Source organism: Aythya ferina (genome assembly GCF_964211825.1).
Source record: "Aythya ferina genome assembly, chromosome: 2".
NCBI classification, from domain to species: Eukaryota; Metazoa; Chordata; class Aves; order Anseriformes; family Anatidae; genus Aythya; species Aythya ferina.
Genome location: NC_140297.1, coordinates 51,869,921 through 51,891,609, shown reverse-complemented (window position 1 = coordinate 51,891,609; position 21,689 = coordinate 51,869,921). Strand labels below are relative to the sequence as shown.

Genomic DNA, 21,689 nt, shown 5'->3' with positions numbered 1-21,689 from the left:
CGCAGTAGGCAGCGCGCCATCCCCAGGCGCTCCTCTCATTACACGGGACCCGCAGCCCCGGGGCGGCCGCAGCGGGGGGCTCCGGGCGGCCGCTGCTGTCACAGCCGCCCCGAACGGCCCGGCCCGGCCCGGCCCGGCCCTGGGGGCTCCCCCCGCCCCGGTCCCGCCGCTCCCCGCCCGCGGGGAGGGCGCGCAGGGCGAAGCGAGGCGAGGGGAGGCGCCGAGCAGGACGGAGCCGCCGCCGGGCTCGCACCCCCCAGCCCCCGGGTGAAGGTAGGGCCCCGGCACGGTCCCCTCAGGGTCGCTTCTCCTCAGGGACGGTCCCGTCCCGGCCCCGGGAGCTTGTGTTTAAACGCGGGGTTGTCGCGGTTTTGCCGGGGTGCGAAGAGCCCGTGGCACATCCCCGGGCGTGGGGCGTGCTTCGCCACGCCTGAGGTGCGCAAGCTGCCAGGGCAGGGGGAGGCTGCTGCTGGGAGAAACCTCCCCGCTGTTCGGCGGATTTATCGCCGAATAGGTGAACTGGGCTCATCAATAAATATTTAAAGTTCTAAGGATTTACAGTCCGGAGCTGTAACAACTCTATTGACCGTCTAGAGAAGGAAATCCTACCTCCTATAAACGTGTGTGCATCTGCATGTGACAGCCCAGCGGCTTCAAAATTCCTCCTCTGTGGAGATTCCTCTCCAGGAATCGTGCCTTATTTTAAAATAAGCGGAATTTCACACCGAGATTATTCACGGTAAAATGTCTAAGTAGCATCGATGGTCTGGCTTAGACTTAACAAAATCCAGAAAGTCCAGCACGGGAGCGAAACATTTATCCTCATTTCACCTCCGCGCCCGGGGTTTCCAGACATTTCTCCTCCTAGATTATATAGTTATTCATTGTTTGACCAGGGCTTTAGGTTTAGTGAAGTGAGTAAACACCAGGTGGCCAAGTTCTGCTCCCAGCCCTGACTTTACGCCGTGGTGGTTCCGTTTGGTTCAGTGCTGTTATTCTGGCTTTGCAGGGCTGCCACTGGATACTGAATTTGTTCAATATTTTGTGAATTTTTGTGTCATATTTTGTGGATTTTGTCAGCTTAAGCCAGACTTCTAGCACAGGATTTATTTATAAATCGGACAATACACACTTTAACTGATAATTCCCTTTAACAGGACTTGCAGAATTGGAAGTAAAGATATAACACGTGATTTTAGTAGAGGCAAGAAACTACAATGGTGTTTTGTGTGGCTAAAAGCCGTAAGCATTCGGTACTGATGGCCTTCTTTGTGGAAATCCTGGTATGACAGAACTAAAAGCTTTAGGGAAACTATTTTATGCGCACACATAAATAGCAATGCCAAGATGAGAAGGACTTTTAAAGTTTAAAAAAAAAAAAAAAAGTCTTAAAGAATTCCAGTAATGACATTCTGAAATAGAGACAACTTAAATATAGGAAGCTCATATTTTCCGCTCTGGTGGCTGGACCTCAAAGGCGTTGCAGATTTCTGTGTCTAGCATCCCCTTAAAGTGAGGTGGGCTCCACTGTGGTCTAGGACCCCAAGGAAAGTTAGAGGAGGCTGGTATAGAGCTGCAGGGGCCAGAAGATTTACAGTTTCGTAAAGCAGGTTCCTGGTTTGACCTTGTTCTGTGTAAATGCATCTTAGGGGGTATTTAGGTAAAGTCTGTCTGCAGTGTAAGAACCTAGAAAGACATTTTAACTTACTGAAGGCTGTGAAGGGAAAAATGTGCCAACATATTATATAACAGATATGTGACATTTAGGTGTTGGTTATTAGAAATAGCTTGGCAAAAGCTTACTTAAACATTGCCATACTGCTTTAAGTGGAAAAAAAAATTGATAATGCTTATTTGAAGTACCACTTTTGATAGCGGTATTCTTGTTTTGAAGAGGAAAGATGGTTTAAGGCTTAACTGGGAGTGTGAGGCTGAAAGAACTGCTTGTCATCTGAAGGGGAAAGTTAAGGTAAATATCCTAAAGTCTCTGCTGAGCTGCAGCCCTAAGCTAAATGTTGTACAAAGGTAAAAAGTCTTTCATTGTGACTTCTGTGGCTATGCTTCTTCACCATGTTTCTTTTTCATTTATAATTTTTTTTCCAGCTAAATCTCAGTTGATTCCTCTCATTTAAAGTTTGGAGCGTGGTAGATTTGCTTTGACATGCATTCATTACATAGTTCCAAGAGGCATCCATACACAGGGATGATTAAGAAGGAGTGTAAAAGGAGGAGTACATTTAGGCTGAGAGGACTGAATTGCGCCTGCTTCCTCCAATGGATTTAGCTGGCTGAAGCCCATCGTTTTGAAAAGTGCTGTTGTATAGTGCATTTAAATGATGTGGAAAGGTTTGAAAGCTGTGAAACTAATCATGCCTGCCTAGCAGCTGTGGCCATACTGATAAAAATGTCTTCCTTCACTGAGGTTAAAATAAAGACTGCACCCTGGTAATTGCCAGATAAAGCAATCTGGATTACGGGAATTAAGGTGGGTAAGTGAAGAGTCCACCTGATGTTTTGACACAAGGAAGATTTCCCTCACAACGTGCCCGAATGAAATTCGAGGGCATTCAGTACCTTAATACGGTATAAAGGAACAAAGACGCTGGTGTAGGAGTGATTAGAAATACTGTAAGGGGATGGTGACTGGATATTTACTGGGAAGGCCACAGTCATGCAGAATTCAAGTTCCCCCTAATTTTGTTACAAGGACTTCATCTGTTCTTCATGGAGGAAGACACTGATTTAAACTCACTGATCTTGAGCAGCTGCTCTGCCTTTTTTAGCTTTCTGTGCAGAAGAGAAGCTTGTAGTCTTTGCAAATGTTATTGCTTCTTTAAAGAGAAAGACTTTTTCATATTTCAGTCTTTATTTCATGGCCATAACAGAAATAGATTCTGAAGTCTTCCTACTGGAAACAGAATGTTTGCTTGCGTTGAAGACTTTTAGAAAACACTTGGTCAAGATTTAAGTTGTTTTATACCAAAGTATTGTTTATTGCTTAAATTCTCATCTTTGAAAAAGAAAAGTAGAAAGGCTTTTGGAGTATGGAGCTAGAAGACAAGTTTTCAGTCTTGTGTGTGTGTGAATCTAAGAGTCACTTTCTGTGTCATCAAAGACAAGTTTGTGAAGGTCTCCCTGCCTGGGTTTTGCAGGTATACTGTGGAGAAAATACTTAACAGGAATATTCTGAAGCATGCTTGAAAAATGCAACACTACGTGATGGCTAGTGAATGGAAGCTATAGGATCTTCAAATGTTCAGTGGAATTGTGTATGTACGTGCATTTTGAGTAATTCCTACAAAGTTGGACTTTCTCCTTGGTGAAAATATCCAAACACAAAAGTATGTAGTTACTTAAATGCAAATCAGTACTTTAGTTATTTTGCTTATTTTTTAGGCAATATCAGGCCACTCTATTACTCAATGTAATTCCCCAAATTAGACTGTTCTGCAAAACACTCTGGTTCCTGTAATCCCTGTACAAGTCAAAACTGTTGCAAGGATGCCAGAGAAGGCAGAGCTTGATTGCCTGAGGATGTGTGATACCACTTCTAGAATGTGGACATTACAAATAGACCTTCCAGGAATAACGTCACATCACTACCCACACACATCTGTGGGTAGTTGGTCAAAGTTTCTCAGAAACTTCACAGGCTAGCTAGTTAATATTCATCTCTTGATTATATATATATAAACTGTGTAGACTGATTAACAGAAGAGATCATAATTCTCTTGGAAGAAGAGTTTATTTATTTATTTATTTATTTTTGTCTCACCTTTTCCAATATCCTGTCCTCTTCTGCCCCATGTACATTTGCTGTAAATAAAGAAATTGCTATTAATGGAATACTGGATTTCTCCACCTATTTGTCAGTTTTAAGTGAAACAACCTTGAAGACCCCAAATTTGGGATATCTGCTTAGGTACTCAGGTAGTCTTATTTTTTTTCCCCACTTTGAGACTCATTCAGACTATGTTATTGCTTTTTTTTTACTGTCATTTAATAGCAGAACTGGGGATAGGCTGCAGGTCTGCTGATTAATGCTGATTAATTCCCGTTCACACTGCCTAGACAGTGGAAGAAAAATGTAAATATACATCTTTCCTATAAAGAGCAAAGTAAACTTAGCAAAGTCTACAGCCCCATGGGACTAACAGGGACGTTTATCTAGAGAAACGCTTATGATGCCTTTTCCAGCTCCCTGAGTGGTTTTGCTGTCCATGGAGCAGCAGCCTCACTGTGCTTGATGCATCAAGGTGAAACACCACCAGTTTTGTCTTCCGTGATGTTAGAGGTTGTGACCTGTGACAGTTGTTGGACAGGAAACCAAGCATATGTTGTATATACGTGTATTCTATGTAAGGTGACCTACTTCTAATTCCAAATATTCCCATCTATGTTTGTGCATGTCTATGCATTTTATTATGCAAGTGACTTCAGAACGTGCGTCGTCTGTGCTTTTCAGGATTTCAGCAACAAGCCAGCAGTCAACCAACTGCTGCTGCTGGTACCCTGTTGTCAGGGCGAAGAGGTGGTAGTGAGTAAAATGATCCACAGGTCTGATGTCTCTTGCGTCCTCCCTCCGTGCTTCTAGGTACATTGCAGGCAGATTTTAAGGAAGACTTTGAAATGCCAAAAGAACCTAAAAACTGGTGTTTGTTCCATGTGTTGGTTAAGGTGATGATTTTTTTTAGGCATATGCTGAGCAACCGTCTCTCGTAAATCTTATGAATGGTCCAGTATGCACAGAGATGTGTGGCTCCCAGTAATTGTAAAGGATTTCAGAATTCATAAAATGGGTCTTGGTTTTCTTCATATTTTTCAAAAGCTTTTGGAGGGTTTCAGATACTGCTCTTCCCGGCTTTTATAAAAATAGTTTCACGTGACACTTCATCATTTTTCTGGATACAGAATCTTTGTTGTTACAGGTATTTGCTACAGTGCTTCGGCTTTCAAGAAGGTGTTACAGCATATGAAATTACAAAATAAACATCATAGCTTCCTCACGTAGTTATTTTAGAAATAAATTGAAACTGCTTACTTTTGACAAAAAATGTAACTGTCAAACTTCCAGCAAATCCTGTGATTCAGGGAAATTTTCTGCTGCTTTTTGGAGCAAGTCGTGCATAACTTCATGGACGTCTTTGTGGGACAGACCACATTCTTACTATTTTTAAGCATTTGTTCTGGATATTGAAGATTAATACATGAAAATCAGATGAAGGTTGAGAGCAAAGTATGATACTTTGCATAACGCTTGTGCTTTGAATTCAGTTGGGTTTCTCTGAAATATGTTGGTACGTTTTTGTTATATACTAGCTGCTAGTCCGTAGTGCTCTGCGAAATTGAAAGCTACATAAGAATTTTCACCATGGTCTTGCGGCTGAATGTGGGCTTTGCAGCTTAATGAATTATTCTCCTTTCCTGATGGAATTTTTCTATTTGGTTTTAGTCCAGAGGTTAACTTTCCTGGTAAGCTTATGGGAAAATCCTTTGCCTGCTTTTGATTAAAAAAAAAGAAAACAGTTATTTTCCTATTTAAAATGTAGCAAATGAAGGAGGTTGCTATCATATACATGTATATATATAAAACAAGCAAACAAACAAAAATATATAATTTGATATTATTATCCTGGCTATTTCTCTCTGAGAGTTTAATCACTTTGGAGATAAAACAATGAACAAATACTTAAAAAATAGATATATCTGTTGCTTTTTTCTAATTTATTCTTAGTTGATTTATACCATTTGTTTCATGAAAGACCTGTGCCCTGGTTGCTAGTGGTGAGGCTTTGTGCATTGCTGCATTTAAACTGCTGTAAATCAGCATGAGTAAACACTTTCTACATTTGCTGCTACCTTTACTGGGATAAGGCTTCTCGGATGCTTAGTTAGGCTTTAAGGAGATAGTTACAGCCACCGTGTAAAGCAGCTTTCATTATTGATGAGAACTGGACTTTTTGGAGGTGGGTTGCAGCGCTGGTTACAAGATCCTTGATCACACATGAGCCCTGTAACCTGAGCGTTCTGCTACGCTGGAAGAAGCGGTTGCCTGTCACCTCTCAGAAATAGGTCCTCAAATCCCAATGCTATAAATACCTCTGAGAGTAGTTGCCTAATTTGCCTACTGGAATAAAGGTAGACTATTCACATAGCCCAAGGTTTGTACAGATGTGTGCAGGAGCGTAGGCTTAGCTAATAATGTAACACAGCTGATATTGCTGTAACAGGTTTTAAAGCTTTATAGAAAATTACAGCTTTATTAAATCTGCTTGTTTGTAAAACTCCCTATTTTGGTCTCAAAAAGTAAACATACTTAACTTTAAAAATTTGCTTAAATTCAGTTAAAATGGTGTATAAGATCTGTTGTGTCCTAAAGCCTGCTGAGGTCTTTCCAGTGGTTTAAATGAGTTCTGAATGAAGGTACTCAGAGAAAGGTTTTTTTGCCCACAGTAACCTGGGAGCTGGTATATCCTGCTATTAAAGTCAGCAAGGGAAGGATGGAGCTTGAGTGATTTAGTTGTGCAGAGTTTCTGCATCACTGCTGAGATGGAAATGTCAGTTCAGTTTGTCAGCTGGAGCCTGTGTAGCTGCCTTGCTGGGAGGGAGTACAGACACTGAAAAGTACAGCAGAGTTAAACTACAGAAATGCAGAAATGAGATCTTAAAAACAAATGCCATGGTTCTCATTAGAGCAGGACTTGAGCTCTGTCATTTCTTTTTCCCTTAAAATCTGTAGCCATATATATATATATATATATTTTTTTTTTTTTTTTTCTGGTGTGCTGAAGAGGTGACTTACCAGAGAAGAATTTGGCCTGTGACGTGTACTTCCAGCATCAGAATGATCAATAGTATCAGGGTGGTATAAATACATCTATGTGTTTTTCCCCCAGAAATCTGAGCACCGTTAGAATAATTTTGTTTTGTGAGTCTAATTGCCTTTGCAAGCACGCTTTAGAAAATGTGTTCACCTTGAGTTTTCACCAAAAGTTTTGCTTGTCTTTTCAGAGTAGTTTCTACTTTTAAAGTCTATTAAAGGAAAAAAAAAAAAAAAGGAGGGTGACCTTACTTGGCACAGAAGGTCACATATCTTGGCTTTCCATCTGGTTAAGTAATTCAGTTGAAAAATGAGCTAAGCAACAGAGCCATTTTTGTCATTTTTGTGAGTAACTTTCAAAAATACTTGCTTGGCATGCTCTCACTTCACACTTCTTCACAGCCACCTTCCTGCCCAGGGCTAAACACAGCCCTCTGTCTTCTCTGCATTTTGGTGTCTCAGGAAAAATGAGTAGCAGTTTCTGGGCTTGTATACATAGGAACATTCAGAAGAAATATTCCAAGCTAACTGCATGGACAGTCTGAAATGTTAATATGAGCTAACTTCTAAGGCGTGCTAGTTAAATCTCATTCAAATCTGTTATGGATCCTCTTCTTTGGCAGTGGCTTTTGTTTATTTAGCTAACTTCGAAAGAAATTAAACAAAAGCGCCTTACGGTCACTTTTAAATTCTATTGATGGTTTAATTATTGCTTCATAAAAGCCGATTCAAATTAATCTTCCTGAGGGCTCTGGCCAACAAACCCTGCGAAGTTTTGGTAGGGTGATTGATGAGGCTGTGACGCCCAGCTCTCTGCTCCCCTCTCCTTACGCTGCCGGACAAAGATGCTCAGGGCAGCACGTACGGCAGCTGGGCAGCCAGGGTAGCTCGCGAGTGGCATCCAGCACAGATTTACATTCAGAGCAAGCAAACCGTGAACTGCGGCGTCGTAAGGCAGGAGCAGGTTGCTTGCTGTGCTGCAGCAGTGGCCGTCGGTGGTGGTGGTACGTGGGGCAGGCAGCAAGAAGAGGCGACGGCATCTTCAGCTGCAGGATCTGGCAAGCCTTGCGTCAGTAGCACGAGTGCCTCTGCGTAAACAAGCGTTCTTTCTGCAAACGGTGGAGTGGAAACGTGCTTTTTTCCTGGAAATCCGTGGAGAGCGAAGACGTGAAGTTCAATTGGTTAGATATATATATTTTGAAGTTGTTATTTTCGTGATACTGAAGGTGTATCTTCCCACAGAAGGTCCCATGGAATAAGGTAGGATGTGCAGAATGCCTGGCGTGCCACTCTGGCTTCTGCTTTGGGTATTCCTGAATTTTCTTGTTGAATGTGAAGTAGTTTGCTGTCCCGGATTGTTCAATTTCTTGCACATGGCAGGAGCTATTGAGCAGCGGAATTTTGTGTTGTAATCTCTTCTCTGCAGTAGCTGACGGTATGTTTTTCTGTGTCGGTAAACTGTGAGAGACCTTTGTCGTTCACCCAGGTATGTGTGTTTCTAGCTTTCCACATTCACTAAGAAGCACAAGGGTCTCTTCCTCATGTGGACATCCCTGATGCCTCGTACAGTAAGGCCATCCTGCAAAAGCTGTGCAAGAGGAGATTTTGAATGCAGTTAGTGGAGGGACGAGGCAGTCTCTTCCTTCTCTGGAATTACGATTAATTTCTGCATAGGTCGAGTTGGATGGACATATGGAATCTCTCTAGTCTACGTGGTTCTGGCTAGGAACACTGCTTTTCAAAGCCGGTGTGCAATAATGAATATTAAACGTCTTTATAACCTTTATATAGTTACACATCACTTCATTCTCCTCTAATTTAGGCCCAATAACCTGGAATTTGTCCAGGCAATAACTTGCAAAAAGCTAGAAAATATGTCCCCTTAAACATTCCTGATGCTTCCCAAACTAAATACTCCCTTTTGAGTAACCAAACAGAACACATTCTTTGGCGTGGGTTCTGCTCCTGACCTCAGAAAAACAGTCTTGAAAATGAATTCAAACAGTTCAGAGCAGCTGGAAACAGCTTTTTGGGAAGTGCTGCTAGATACTGGTTTCTGCTCCCTTCGGGGGATACCTGGTCCTGTGCCTCGCGTTCTTGTGTCAGGGCTGATGTGAGTATGTTCATAGACCTTTAATCACCTATTTCCAAAAGGCAGAATGTGAAATGTTTCATCCTCACAATATACTAGGACTTCTAAATATTTTTTTTTTGAATGTGTTTTTTTCTTTATGCTTGTTTTCTGTTTGCTCTGTCCTTGCAAAGCTGAGAACCGTCCCATGTTTCCTTTGCATGTTGCATTTTATTCTAGCAAATAGTTTATAATATGTAAGCGTGTATCTGTTTATGTCTATTGACATTTTCATATGCATTTGAAGAAGTCCAACAAAACTCAAGTGTTTCGGGATGTTTTAGAGGTTATTTTAACAACTGATGCTCAGTTGTAGCTTACGAGGAGAGGAGTGAAGGGACAAATGTGGCACATGAAGTTGTGCCTTCAAATGGCGGTACGCTTCCAGATGCTTTCAGCGTACAGTATGGTGAGGCTGGGAGGAGGAAAGCAGAGGAATGCAGTGACTGCTCTTGGTTAGTAGGTAGTGCTGGACCTGGGAAGAGAACTCGTGTTTCTCCGTGCAATTTTGCTGCCCTGGCGGGACCGTTCTGCGCGTTCATCCCGTAGGCAGCTGGAAGGACAAGAGCAGCATGGAGCGGTCTCCTCAGAGCGAAGGATGCCAAAACCATCACCTCCAGCCCAAACCAGGAGGGTTTCACAGCCGCCTGCCTGTCCATCCAGTGCAGTGGGACACTCGGTGAGGTTAGCAGCGAGCAAGCAGGTCTGTGCCTGCTGCTCTCGCTAGATGGAGCTCCTCTCCTTGCTTGCCTCAGCTCCGGGCAGCCAGGGGAATCGCTGTCCTCGGCTGTGCCCCTTGGTACTGAAGCCAGCCGGAGGCCGTGCTGCTGCCAGAAGGGGTGTCCCTGGCTCCCTGTCCTCCCCTGCCCTTTGCTACTGCTCGAGTTTAGCATGAGGGGCAATAGCTGGATAAGAGACGTGGTCCAGCTGGAGTGGTTTAAGCTCTGAGCATCTCCCAGACCTTGCAGCCCATCTGCTGCCGCTATTATGGCACAAGTGAGAAGTTGGTACCATCCCTTTTGGGGACAAGGTAAGGTTAGGTCAGTGGATGTGGTGGGCAGGCAGCAGAGGGATGAGGGAACGGAGGCAAACTGGGGCTCTTCTTCCCGGGGAAACCCACAGTTGCACCATAGTGGAAGATCCTAGAGGGATATTGCACCACATCTAAACATTTACAATCATAAATTACAGTGTGAGTTAAGTTTCAGTTCAGTGGTGATTTTTTTCTTTCCTCACAGTTGTAATTACTTTTGAATCAATGAGTTTTCTTTCTCATCAAAGGAAAACGCAGTAAAAATCAGAAGTTTTTTGTCAGGAACAAAACAAAACTGAATCTTTTCATTCCTTTGCTAACTTGTTTTTAGCTGGTATTAAATGTCACTTTTTCATTATATATAAAGTCAGTCTTAATGATAGGACTTTGAAATATCCACAAAGATTAGCTGAGTTAGAGGGTTTAAAACCAAATGTAAAGTAGTTTGAATAATAACTCTACATTTCATTTGTTGAATAAAACATTACATTTTTGACAGAGTCAAAATGGACATATTAGAATTGGGATTTCTTTTATTTTGTCATTAGAAATTTGGCTCTTAAAAACTGGAACTTAGACTTGGTTGTTTTGCCATCTGAATACATTTATTTTTACGCCTTAGATGACTCAGATTCCCACCAGCCTGCCGAGTGTGTTAATTTGCAAATGCTCTAAAATGCAGGCATTAAAAAAAAAGTCACAGACTGCTCAGCGTGCCCTTCAGCACTGATTGCATGCTCATTAGCTCCCAGTCCCCTCATTCGGTTTATCTCCTGGCTCCTTGTCCTCAGAAGACACACGTGTGTACGGCTTTGCTCTGAGCTGCAGCCTGGCCATCAGTGGAGCTCTGAGGGTCGTCTTCCATCAGCACACGAGATCCCACTGGTACAGGAGGGTGTGCAGGAGTCAATTCAAGCATTTGTTGAAGGGAGAAGCTGGGCTGGTACAGCGTGACCGAGAGCATCTGTGTGACGGTGAGCTTGGGTTGGCTGCAGGGATTTGGGGCCCTAAGCAATGCCCTCATCCTGCTCACTGCTGTCTATGGATTCACTGAGCTATTGCCTCTCGGTGCCCAGCTGAGCATGGACTCATTGCTGCCATTTCACTGTCCTTTCTTCTCCACCTTGGTCCTCTGACAGAGGAGCTTGGGATGTGAGGCTGTTACTTCCAGCTCAACTCAGATAGCCTGAGAGCATAACAGCTAGGGAAACTCCTGAGGAAATAGCGAGCTGCTTGTTCGCTTGCATTATTTTTGGAGGTTTAAGCCTGCTGCTTGTACAATATATCATTGTAAGTCCAGAAATATCCAGAGATATTAAAGTACGTAGTGAAGTACTGTGGAACTAGACAACTTTCCAGAACATTTTTTTCCTTCCCTATTTATTATTAAATTTTGAGCAAATACTTACATTGAGAATACTATTAAAAGTTCCCAAATCCTATAATCCTATTGCTCTCCCCCCTCCTTTTTTTTTCTTCTTTTTTTTAATAAGACAAAATTTTTTGCTTTTTAATGTATTATTTTGAATTTTAGCACTTTTTTTTTTTTCTTTTTGATTATGCAAGTGTTGGTAAATGTGTGCTTTGGAGCCATGGACACAAAGGTTTGTATTTTTGTAAAAGGACAATGATAACGTCAGGAATTAGAACCCCATTTGCTGGCAGTTTGTGCAGGAGTACGGGCAGCTGGACCAGGCGGGCAGCCACTGCTTAGCGGTGTCCACCCCATCTGTCTCTGGAGGCCCAAGTCCTTGGGTGCCAGATTTCTGCTGGTTTGCTATTACTGTCTGGTCTGAAATACTGCATTTATATCTCACCCATGATCTCTGTTCAATGTACTTTTAACAGAGAAGGGCAGGAGTATTGTAACCGTTGTAACTACAGAACTGCAGTTCTCCTTAACGTGTTTGCAGAACTTCTTCCCTTTCCAGATGAGGGAAATGTGGTTGCTTACTTGAGCTGCCCTCTGCTGTCACCTCTGAACAGAGATCTGCTGGGCATGTATTTATCCTTAGCTTGACTTTTTTTGGGGTGGTGGGCAGTGGGTGGAGAATATCAAAGAAATCGGATACATAATATCATGCCTTTCTCAGGGGATAGACTAATGAATAGTTTTGGCTATGTCAGGGTGAAAACAAAACCTTGGTTTTGTAACAGTGGACTTGATCGAAGCTGTCAAACATGATTTTGAGTCGTGAAAAATATTTGAAAATATTTCTGTCAAATAATCATATACACAGTTCTTTGCTGACCTTGGAAATCATTGCTTGTTTTAACAAACTGTTCTTCTCACCTCTGTAATCTCTGTGAAGTGGGGCTGGTAGGGTTCTTTGAAATGAATCTATATTATCATTAATATAAGAAAAAAATCGAAACCCCTGTGTCGGAGCATCATAATTAATTTGTTCTCGTGTCAGTCTGCTTTCTTTCATGCTGCTTTCTCATTTTCTATCAAAGGTTACAGGAAGAGAGAAATCATAACAGGACACAGAGAATGGAACTCATTTAGATGGGAAAATATAATAATAGTAAAGAAGCACTGAATTTCCTCTGGGAAAACGAGGTTTTCTTCTTTGGTACTGCTGTTCCTCATAAAATTGTATATGCTTTGACCTTGCAGTTAATGACCTCAACAGAGTCATATCATACACTTAAATCACTGCAGGGTTTATGTATTTTCCTTTTGCTTGTTATCCCTTGATAATTTTATTGATACTGATGGGAAACATAAATTTCATTTACATTTAGATAAGAAACTTGTGCTACTGCTAGCAAGCTAAAAGCAGCTCTTGTAAACCTTACGTACAGGTAACTGAGGTCAGGGAATGGACATTTTCAGTCCCCATTAAAAAAAAAATCACACTTTTTGAACTTAAAGTAACTGCAACACAAAAATATCCGCTCAAATCCCTGAAGAATCCTTCAAATAAATGTGTGAGAGCTAAGACTGAGTCTGAAGAGGCGAAGGCTGATGTTATGCTTCCCAGTCCCATTATTTTAGCAATATTTCTGTTTGTACACAGCGTATCGCTAGGCTGTGGGTCTGAGGGACGCTGGAGTGGCAGTCTGACACATCTCGAGCATATCAGTCTTGGCAGAAGGGATGTCTTTGCCATCAAACTTTGTTCTCAAAACTTCTGCACATGCTTTCTAAAAATCAAAAGGTCGTTACAGAAGTAACGTTGGTCTTTACAGATGGATTGAATGTGTTTTATTTCATTGTGTCAATACAGTTCTTTTTCAATTGTAACTGAAATGTGTATAAGAAGCCACTATCAATTATGAAAGAAGCAGGAATAAAATGTCAAGATACTTTTACTGGTATTAACTGCATTACTTCCATAAAGGAAAAAACAAACAACACACCCCTCTTTGGTTTAGATGAAGAATTACCTCTCTTGCTGAGAGCAAATGTCCTACAGAAGTGATTGCAGGTCAGGATAGCGGTGGTGGAGCCTGTGGGACTGCGTGCCACCAAATGAGGTGGTTATGCCCTTTTTCCTTCCTCATGGAGGCTGGCCTCTGCGTTGTGCAAGCATTGGCCCTCGTGTGGCCATGTGATAAGAGAAACTACGGGCCTGATCTAACAGGTGGTTGGTTTTCAGCCGGAAAGTTCCTAAATCTTGCTGGCCCATGGACAGGGGCTGCAGCAGCAGGTGAGAACAGAGGGATTCAGATGCTTGGTAACTCAGACAGGAGATCCACAAGAGAGAGACATAGCTCATGTGGGAGGCTGGATGTATTTTGGGGTGTCTGAATGACCAGTAACACCTGCAGTCTCTTGATAGTCCTGGGACACACCGTGCCCCATAGCTTATCTTCACAGGCAGAAGATTTGTTGGCCCAGCGGAGGGAGTGGGACATGTGGATAAGTAACAAATCTTAAGCTGATTTTACCTTTTCAAACTGGAATGGGATGGCCCTTCATGAAGTGAACTGAACGGGACCCCAGTGAAAAAATGACTCTGGAGATGCTAGCAGCATTACCCGTTAGTTGCAGACTATCAGCAGTGGTGACTGAATGAGAGAATTAGTCCATTTTGAAGGCTGAAGGCTCTCAATATTAATACTCATTAATACATATTTATTTGTATAAATGATTGGCTGAAATGCTGCTTAACCCCATTAACCAAAATAACTTTCTTCATGCAGATGTATCACCCAGCGTCTAAAATTTACTTTCTTTCTGCTAGCTACAGCAGTTGGGTGGAGCTGATAGGTAGAAATTCGCAAGGAGGCTCTTCAGTCATTTAAAAGTTTTTTATGCCTTCACTGGGTGAGCACTAGAGGGCTCTTTTAGACTAATGCAAAATAATAGCGTTGTCCTTAGAATTGAAGACAAGTCCGAGTCAGTTTGTATCGTGAATTAAATAATGAAAGTTATTATTTTCATTAGAATAAAGCTTTTCTTTTCAATAAAAAATGAAATTGGTGTCTTTGAAAGAAGAGAAATACAGCCTGTTATGTAGCAAGTTTTTGTGATTTTGAGAGGTGGGGCTGTTGGATGTTGCAGTCTGATTGGTTTAATTTTTTATACTTTTTTTTTTTTTTTTTTCATGTTCCCATTCCAAGTGCTTTATTTTAAACTAACTACCTGGTCTATATTTTTTCTGCTTGTCTGTTCTCCCTACCTTCAAATTTCTCTCCTTCCCTGGGCATTAATTGATAGAAGCCCTTGTATTGTGAAGCCCAAGGCTGCATGGCATTTTACTATACATGATCACTGTAGGAAGAAATGAGTGTAAAACGTAGCTGGGCTTGTTTGGAAGTGTTTTTCAATTCCTTTATGCATGCCTTTCAGAAAAGGGCCAAACATCACACATTTTGTGGATGTCAGGAGTGATTCTTAGCTGGTGTGAATTTCTAGTGCAGCCTGGAAAGGCTTTGTCATCTTACACTGACTGAAACTCACACCCAGCGGGTTTATTCCAGGGTTAGCTGATACCATTTGGGGAGAAGTAAATAAATAAATAAAATAAAAAGCTGAAAAACCTGCTGTATGTTGATGAGGAAGAAACATTAAATAGCACTGCTCTATAAGCTGTAGGAGAACAGTGATTTCCTTGTCCCAGTTTGCACAGTCCTTGTAATCAGATATATATATATTTCATACATCCTCTTGATTTTTTCCTTGTAAACTGGTTCTTGTGCATAATTTGTTCTAGTGTTTTTCAAATGACACCGTGGTGTTGTAGAAGATAATTGATATTAGAGAAAGGGAGAGACAATACAAATCGAATTTGTTATTGGGGTACCCAATTTACATCACTCTGGGCAGCATAATTTCATATTGGCAGAAAGAAGACCAAAATTGTGCCCCAAAATTAATACAACTGTGCTTTGAAATATACATACAAGTGCACATACTCATTTTCAAGAGGAGTTTGTGGAGAACAACGTGTAGGTTTCTCGTTTAGAAAAATGAAGGGCATTTTTTCCTTGTGGCGATTCAATCATTGAAGAAGCAAATGAGACTTGAAAGATAGTTTGAGAGATACTTGTTTTGTGGGGCTGATGTCCTAAAAAGCAGAGGAATTTTTTTTAGTGTGTTAAATAGTACTGGCGGTTGCAGTACCCACTCCTTAGGGATATTTGGGAGTCCCTTCAGACTTCTTCCAAGCCTTGATGCTCACCCCCCATGGATTCCAGTAATTTCACCAGCCCCTGTAACTCTCCTCCTAGCACCTCCATCTCACCTTTCTCTCTGCTCTGCTGTCATTACTAAGTTATATGTTTCTACCCCAGGTATGAGGACAAAATTGCTTGTTTCTTCTCATCCTTAGGGCAGGAGGATTCAGTTTTGTCTGTCTTGCTGAGAAGCACTGAAGCGATGCCATGGGGCACAGCTCTCTTTCCCTAAACACTGTTGATGTTATACTCATCTATTACCAGAATCAAAGTGCTTTCAGGTGTCTTTGAGGATAAATCCATGGTCTGCCTTGAGTGTATGTGCGTAGCTTGGTTTGCAGCACACGAAACGAATTACAGCTACAGACACAAGACTTTATTAAAATGTCTTCTGGACACTGTATGGCCAAAGACAGTGTCCATCCTAAGATATGGGTGGCTGTTACATTTCTATTTTTCATCACTGATGAAGCATGATGCATGTGGTGACTGAGATTAGAAAATGACAGGCTTGGATCTGCTTCAGCTGCTGCCTGTAGCTATCACAGAACCAAAATAGCATGGGCTACAGCACAGTTCGTAAAGCTGGCAAAACGGACCTGGCTAGTGAAAATACCAGCCAGGTATCAAACACTTCAGCAAGGAGGAGGTTCCTTTGGTGTCACTGTCAGCTCATCCCGTGAATGCAGCCTAGGATTTAAGGAGAGCCGCTGTTGGCACTAAGCTGAACAGACTTGGATGCTCAGTGAAAAGAACATAATAGATTTAAAAACTATTTCAGTCTTCTGCATTGTGGTTAGTTGTATTTGGCTAGGCTTTGTTTGACTACAAAATGAAATACAAAATGTAGTGATTTTGGAAGGCTTGAGCTCACATTAACTCCACTCCATTCTTGCTAGTGTGAATTAATGTCTGTGCTTCTGACTTGAAATAGCGGATTTTAATGGTTTTAGCTTTTGCAATTCTAGGTCTCAGAGCAAGATTCAAATAATGCTGAGAATCGCAACATTTCAGGACAAAGCTAAATTGTGCCGAGTCAGGAAAGATCAAGGCATTTCAAATTATGAGAAGATAAAGGCTTATGTTTAAGAGAGTCAAATAACTCTGAAGTGTGAATTTGAGCATACAGTACACACGACTATAACTCCTGAGCATTGAGATGCAGGACCCTCAGAAGGAGGGTGTTTGCATTCTGCGTTACAGAAATCTTGAAACAGAAACTGGTTCCAGACAAGGAACATCCGACTGCTTTTCTGTTCAGAACATCCTGAGAAAGTAAATGTATCCCTTTGACATTTAGTAAACAATGAAAAGATTGTGCCAGGCTTAATCATCAACTAGAAACCAGGAATTAAAAGCACATTCGGAGCTCTTTCTTTATGATGGAGGAAATCCAAGGGGGAGTCTTACAGATGTGGGGAATCCTTTCTCATGTATGGCCTTATTTGCCTTAACACCTCATATTAAGTCACATTAATGTTGTCCTTCAAAGGCATGACTTTTTCTAGAGGAAGAGGTAGTGTATTCCTGGGTTGTAGAGAGAGGGGGAAAAAATGAAGGGAAGAAAACGCTGTGCAGGCAGGGTGTTTGTGTTAGGCCCCAACTTCTGCCAGTAAAAACTGGTGGTAATGATCTAACCCCAATTCCTGTTACTGTGCTGGGCCAGTAGGGCTGGAAGCACTGCTGAGGTCTGTGCCTCTGTGGTTTTGATTAAGTTTATCAAGCCCACTGATACCTACAAAGCCAGACAAGCATCAGTGCTAACCCATTTTCACAGAAATGTAGTTTGCTGATCATCTGAGAAAGTGGGTGCTGGCCACTAGAGCTGCAGCTGAACACTTTGACATTATAACTACTCCTGTATTACTATAACTACTACTGAATACTGTGATGGATCTACATACAGGTAGGAGTCTCTCTTCCCAGTATCTAAAGGTGATTGCTACAAGTTTTCTGCTGTGTGGTTCAGCTGGAGGTGGGAAGCATTATGTGGGCTGAGGTAAAAAACAGCCTTTGCTCCGGTACAAAACCTACAGGCATGCTCTCTAGATCCAGCATAGCCACAGTCAGGCTGTGGGTGCTAAATGCAGGCCATCATTCCAGAGGAAAGTGGGCACCATTCGTCCTGCTGTGCCCACAGTGGCTTGGAGAAGGGCAGGCATGCCTCTAGCTAGGGCTGTGCTCTTCACTAACAAAACTTCCAGTCAGCAGCTCAATAGTGGAGTGCTTTGTGTTGTTCCAAAGGAACATTTTCATCTCCACAGGGGTGGAGTTACTGAGGGCCCGCTGTGGATGGAAAGCCCGTCATTTATCGGGGAGCTGCACCGGTAGGCACATCGAGTCTGCCTGATCCACTGACATTGCCATGGAATAGGCAAAATGCTGAAAGCATACCTAAGCCCACTGGTGGTGTAAAAGTGCCTGCAGCTCAACAGATCTTTTGTTTCTTGAAATTTATAGCTCATGTATATTTGTTATACAACAAGCTAAATTCAACTGAATAATGTTACTGTAACTTAGTTAAAGGCTTCTATTGGCAGTATAAATCATGCAGGCAGAGCTCAAAGCTAGATCCCCTTTTATGTGCATCTGTAGTATTGGAATAAAAGGATGGCTTTACATGTTCATATTTCTTCACAGTGGTTAAAGGGGAAACTTAGGCAGTAGTTTTACTGAAAGGGAGCTTCAAAGTTGAGGCTGGTGTGGAGCTGCATCAAAAGGGAGTTTCAAAATCAAGCCTGTCATGTGCTTGTGAAGAGCCACAGCTTCAGAGTGGATGGAGAGAATCGTCTTTGGTCCGTGTATGCAACTCCTCTGCTGTTCTTCTAGAACGAATTAGAAAAGGTATTTTTTCTTCCATTCAGAAAGGTTTAATAACATCGTAATGCACCTTGTACTACAGAGGAAGAGAAGTAAATAAAAGGAAGGCAGCAGGATGGATGAATGAGACTCTGTGAGCAAGCTACAACGAAAAGGCAAACCGTGTTTTGGTGCATTGTTGGTGCTCAGCCTCTCAGAGGCATTTACTCCACAAGAGAGTAGTCGGGAACACCAGCAACTTCCTCTTCCAGCTGTGTCTCTGCTTCCAGTTAAGGGTCCTCATGAATCAGTTTGGTGGAGACTGAAGATCTAATGTGTGAATCCCCCTGATGGTTGGTCCTAGTTACACATCGTTTTCAGGTGTTAGGCCCCCTTTACACGGCTGTGTGTTTTTCTTCAATCTTACGATGCCAGACACTATCCAGGTATCACGATGGCTTTTAATTTTCCTTTTTTCTTTAATATTTTCTGGTTCTTTTCTGTGGGAGTGCAGACTAGGTATTCTCATATCTTATTGACTATTCCTCTTTTATGTTAGAGTAAATATGAAATATAAACAGTGCTTGAAAGCGTTCAGTATTTATTTTGTTCTTTAAGAGCCATTTGATATCTGCTAAGAGGTGGTTTTCAGGTGACCTTACCATGTTAGTTTAGCACTTTGCTCAGCAGCCTTCTAAAAGAGATGGGGTACAGCTTTTTTTTTTTTTTTTTTTTTTTTTTTTTTCCCTTGGAAAGCCTACTTCCAAATTTCCTTGTAACTACCCAGACAGCATTAGGAACATGAGTGCTTTTTGTGTTAACAGAGGTTGAAAAGTTCATTACCAGCAGTCAGAGTTGTTTGGAGGCATGGTATTAAAACAAATAATGCAACTGTACAATCATGGAACATGGCAGATACGCTTGACTAAAGGCTGGTTAGCACCCCAAATGTTGGCAACATCCTTTAAACTTTCAGGCTGGACCCTGCTGTCAACTGTTGCTGCCTTACTGTAGTTTTACCCTAGATGGGGCAGTTTTCCTGTGGGGAAGCCTACAAATGTACCACAGTCCAGTAGAGGCTGAAGAGCCATGGGGAGCACGAATGGGCTTGTCCTGTGTTCTTGAGGCAGGTGTCAGCATGGTGGGGAGGGGATGAAAAATAAAATAAAATAAAATAAAATAAAATAAAATAAAATAAAATAAAATAAAATAAAATAAAATAAAATAAAATAAAGCTGATTCAAATGGGGATGGCTGGGAAAAAGCTAAATCGTTCTTGCTTGGAAAGAAGAGTCAGGAATGGAGGAGGAGCTCTGGAGGCTGTGACACTTCTCAAAGGTAAAAGGTTTTCCCAGAGCCAAAAAACATGGAAGGCAATGCTCAGGGTGTGAGGACACAGGGAGCAGAGTATCCCCTGTGCACCTTGGGCAGCAGTTGTTCTGCCTGGTGGTGTTGAGAATCTGCTACTTGAATGGCTGATGTGTGCTTTGAGAAGTAGAAACGTGTACCCAAAGCCAAGGGCAGTTGTCCCCTCGCTGATTGTGTTAGTGGGATTTGGGACTGAGGAAAGGGGGAGCTTTGTGTGCCTGCCCCAGGCCTGAGTCCTGCTGTTGGTAGCTGCTGCCAAGCCCCCCAGCAGAAAGACGGACAGACAGACAGCTTTCCAGAGCCTGCTCTCAGCATCCTCCTCGTCTCTGTTTCAGGAAACTGATCTGCACAGAGCTGGTTTTCAGAATGATTGGTGGGGCACAGCTTGATCTGGTGGTGTTGCAACACCTGGCTTTGTTTCTAGCTTCTTACCAGCACTAAAGGAGAGCTAATCCTTTCTAGAATAGTTTATTCCTATCATTTTTCAGGAGAATCATTTACCAAAGCTCTAATTACAGATACCAGGGAAAGTCCCTCTCAGTTGTTAGTGTCAATAAACCAGCTTCTTTATTAAGAGATGGCTCGCATTGTGGAGGAAGGCTACAAAGCCAAACATAAAGCCTGCCAGAAACACCTCCGCAGTGAGGTGCTGACAGTATCTGTGCCATGATTAAGCAAGCAGAGCGCCCACTGATTACCAAAACAGGTTCTTCATTAACCCATTGGAAACAGCGAGGAGTTTCCAGGGGGAGAGGACCAGCGAGGAAGTGGCTGGTGACTGAACTGAAAAAAGGTGAAAAGGGAAAAAAATAATAATCATCCAGTAATTATGCTCTAGTTACCCCCATGCAGGAGCTTTCAGATTTGTAATGAAAGTAATGAATAATTTTGGAATGAAATCAGGTGAGTGAGAGGTCTTTGAGAGCATCTGATGCTGCAGTGTTTGTTGTGGTGCTCAGGTCCGGAGGAGCGTGCTGCCTCAGTCCATAAAATCTGCTTGTAAGGGCAATTGTGATTTCTTTTTTCTTTTGTTAAGGGACAAGATGAGTGATTCTGGAAATAGCGAAAGGAAACGTGTGCTCTGAGTTAGCATTTCTCAGGTGCTGGGTGTCACCACCCAGCACCCGGTGGCCGCAGCTGCTCAGCTGTGTGTGTGTGGCCCTTTGGCTGCCCGGTGGCCCCATGCCCTCTCTCCTAGAGCCCTCTGGCTGCCCTCTGCTTTCCAGCTCCTCCACAGCTCCCAGCTTCCCCCTTGTCTTCTGTGCTCAGTGAATAGTGGGGACTCGTATCGGGCAAGAATTTGTGTGTTTGGTTATTTATTTCCTTGAGGAGGAGGAAAGGAGGCTGACGAAGAAATGTCAAACATCCCAAATAACTTCTTTAGATGCAAAGGTAGCTTGTATCTTTGTTTCAGTCACACTTCTCCCCCTTGCTTTTCTTTTCGTATTGTTTTACAGCTCTTCCTTGTTGCCTCTGATTGCAGCTCAGGCTATGAGCTCTTCATGATGCTGCAGCTTCCTGCCCGTTGCCTTGCAAGGGGACCCGTCTGGGGTGGGATACAGCAAATCTATACCATGAAATGTAATTATACCAGGCTACCTAGTTACCAAACTCACAAAATACAGCTTTTTAGCATTCCTTGCATTTTAATAGTAGGTTAGAAACTGTCAAACTGGTGTTGCCTGAAGAAGTTACCTTCTGATAAACTTCTGCACATGTTAATGACAAACAAAACCATGAGGTCACGCATACTACATTTCCAGTAAAACAGGAACCAAGATGTATATACTAACAGAAAAACTGTTGGTTCAACACATTTCACAGAGAAAGCCTTTAAGGCAGAAACAACATCAAACATACTTGTATAGATACAAAAAAAATCATGAATTACTGCCGTATTCACAGTCAGA

The 21,689-nt window shown here is 42.3% G+C and overlaps 1 protein-coding gene across 2 annotated transcripts in view; it reads left to right on the top strand.

Annotated features, from left to right (window-relative positions):
- Positions 1–224: 224 nt before the first annotated feature.
- RNF144B (ring finger protein 144B) overlaps positions 225–21,689 on the top strand; it is an 80,429-nt gene continuing 58,964 nt past the window's right edge. Inside the window, exon 1 of one of the 2 annotated variants that reach the window (XM_084508201.1) lies at positions 225–273. The gene's annotated coding sequence lies outside the window, so the exon portion shown is untranslated. The remainder of the gene's footprint in view (positions 274–21,689) is intronic. The other variant, XM_084508202.1, reaches the window with a different exon arrangement.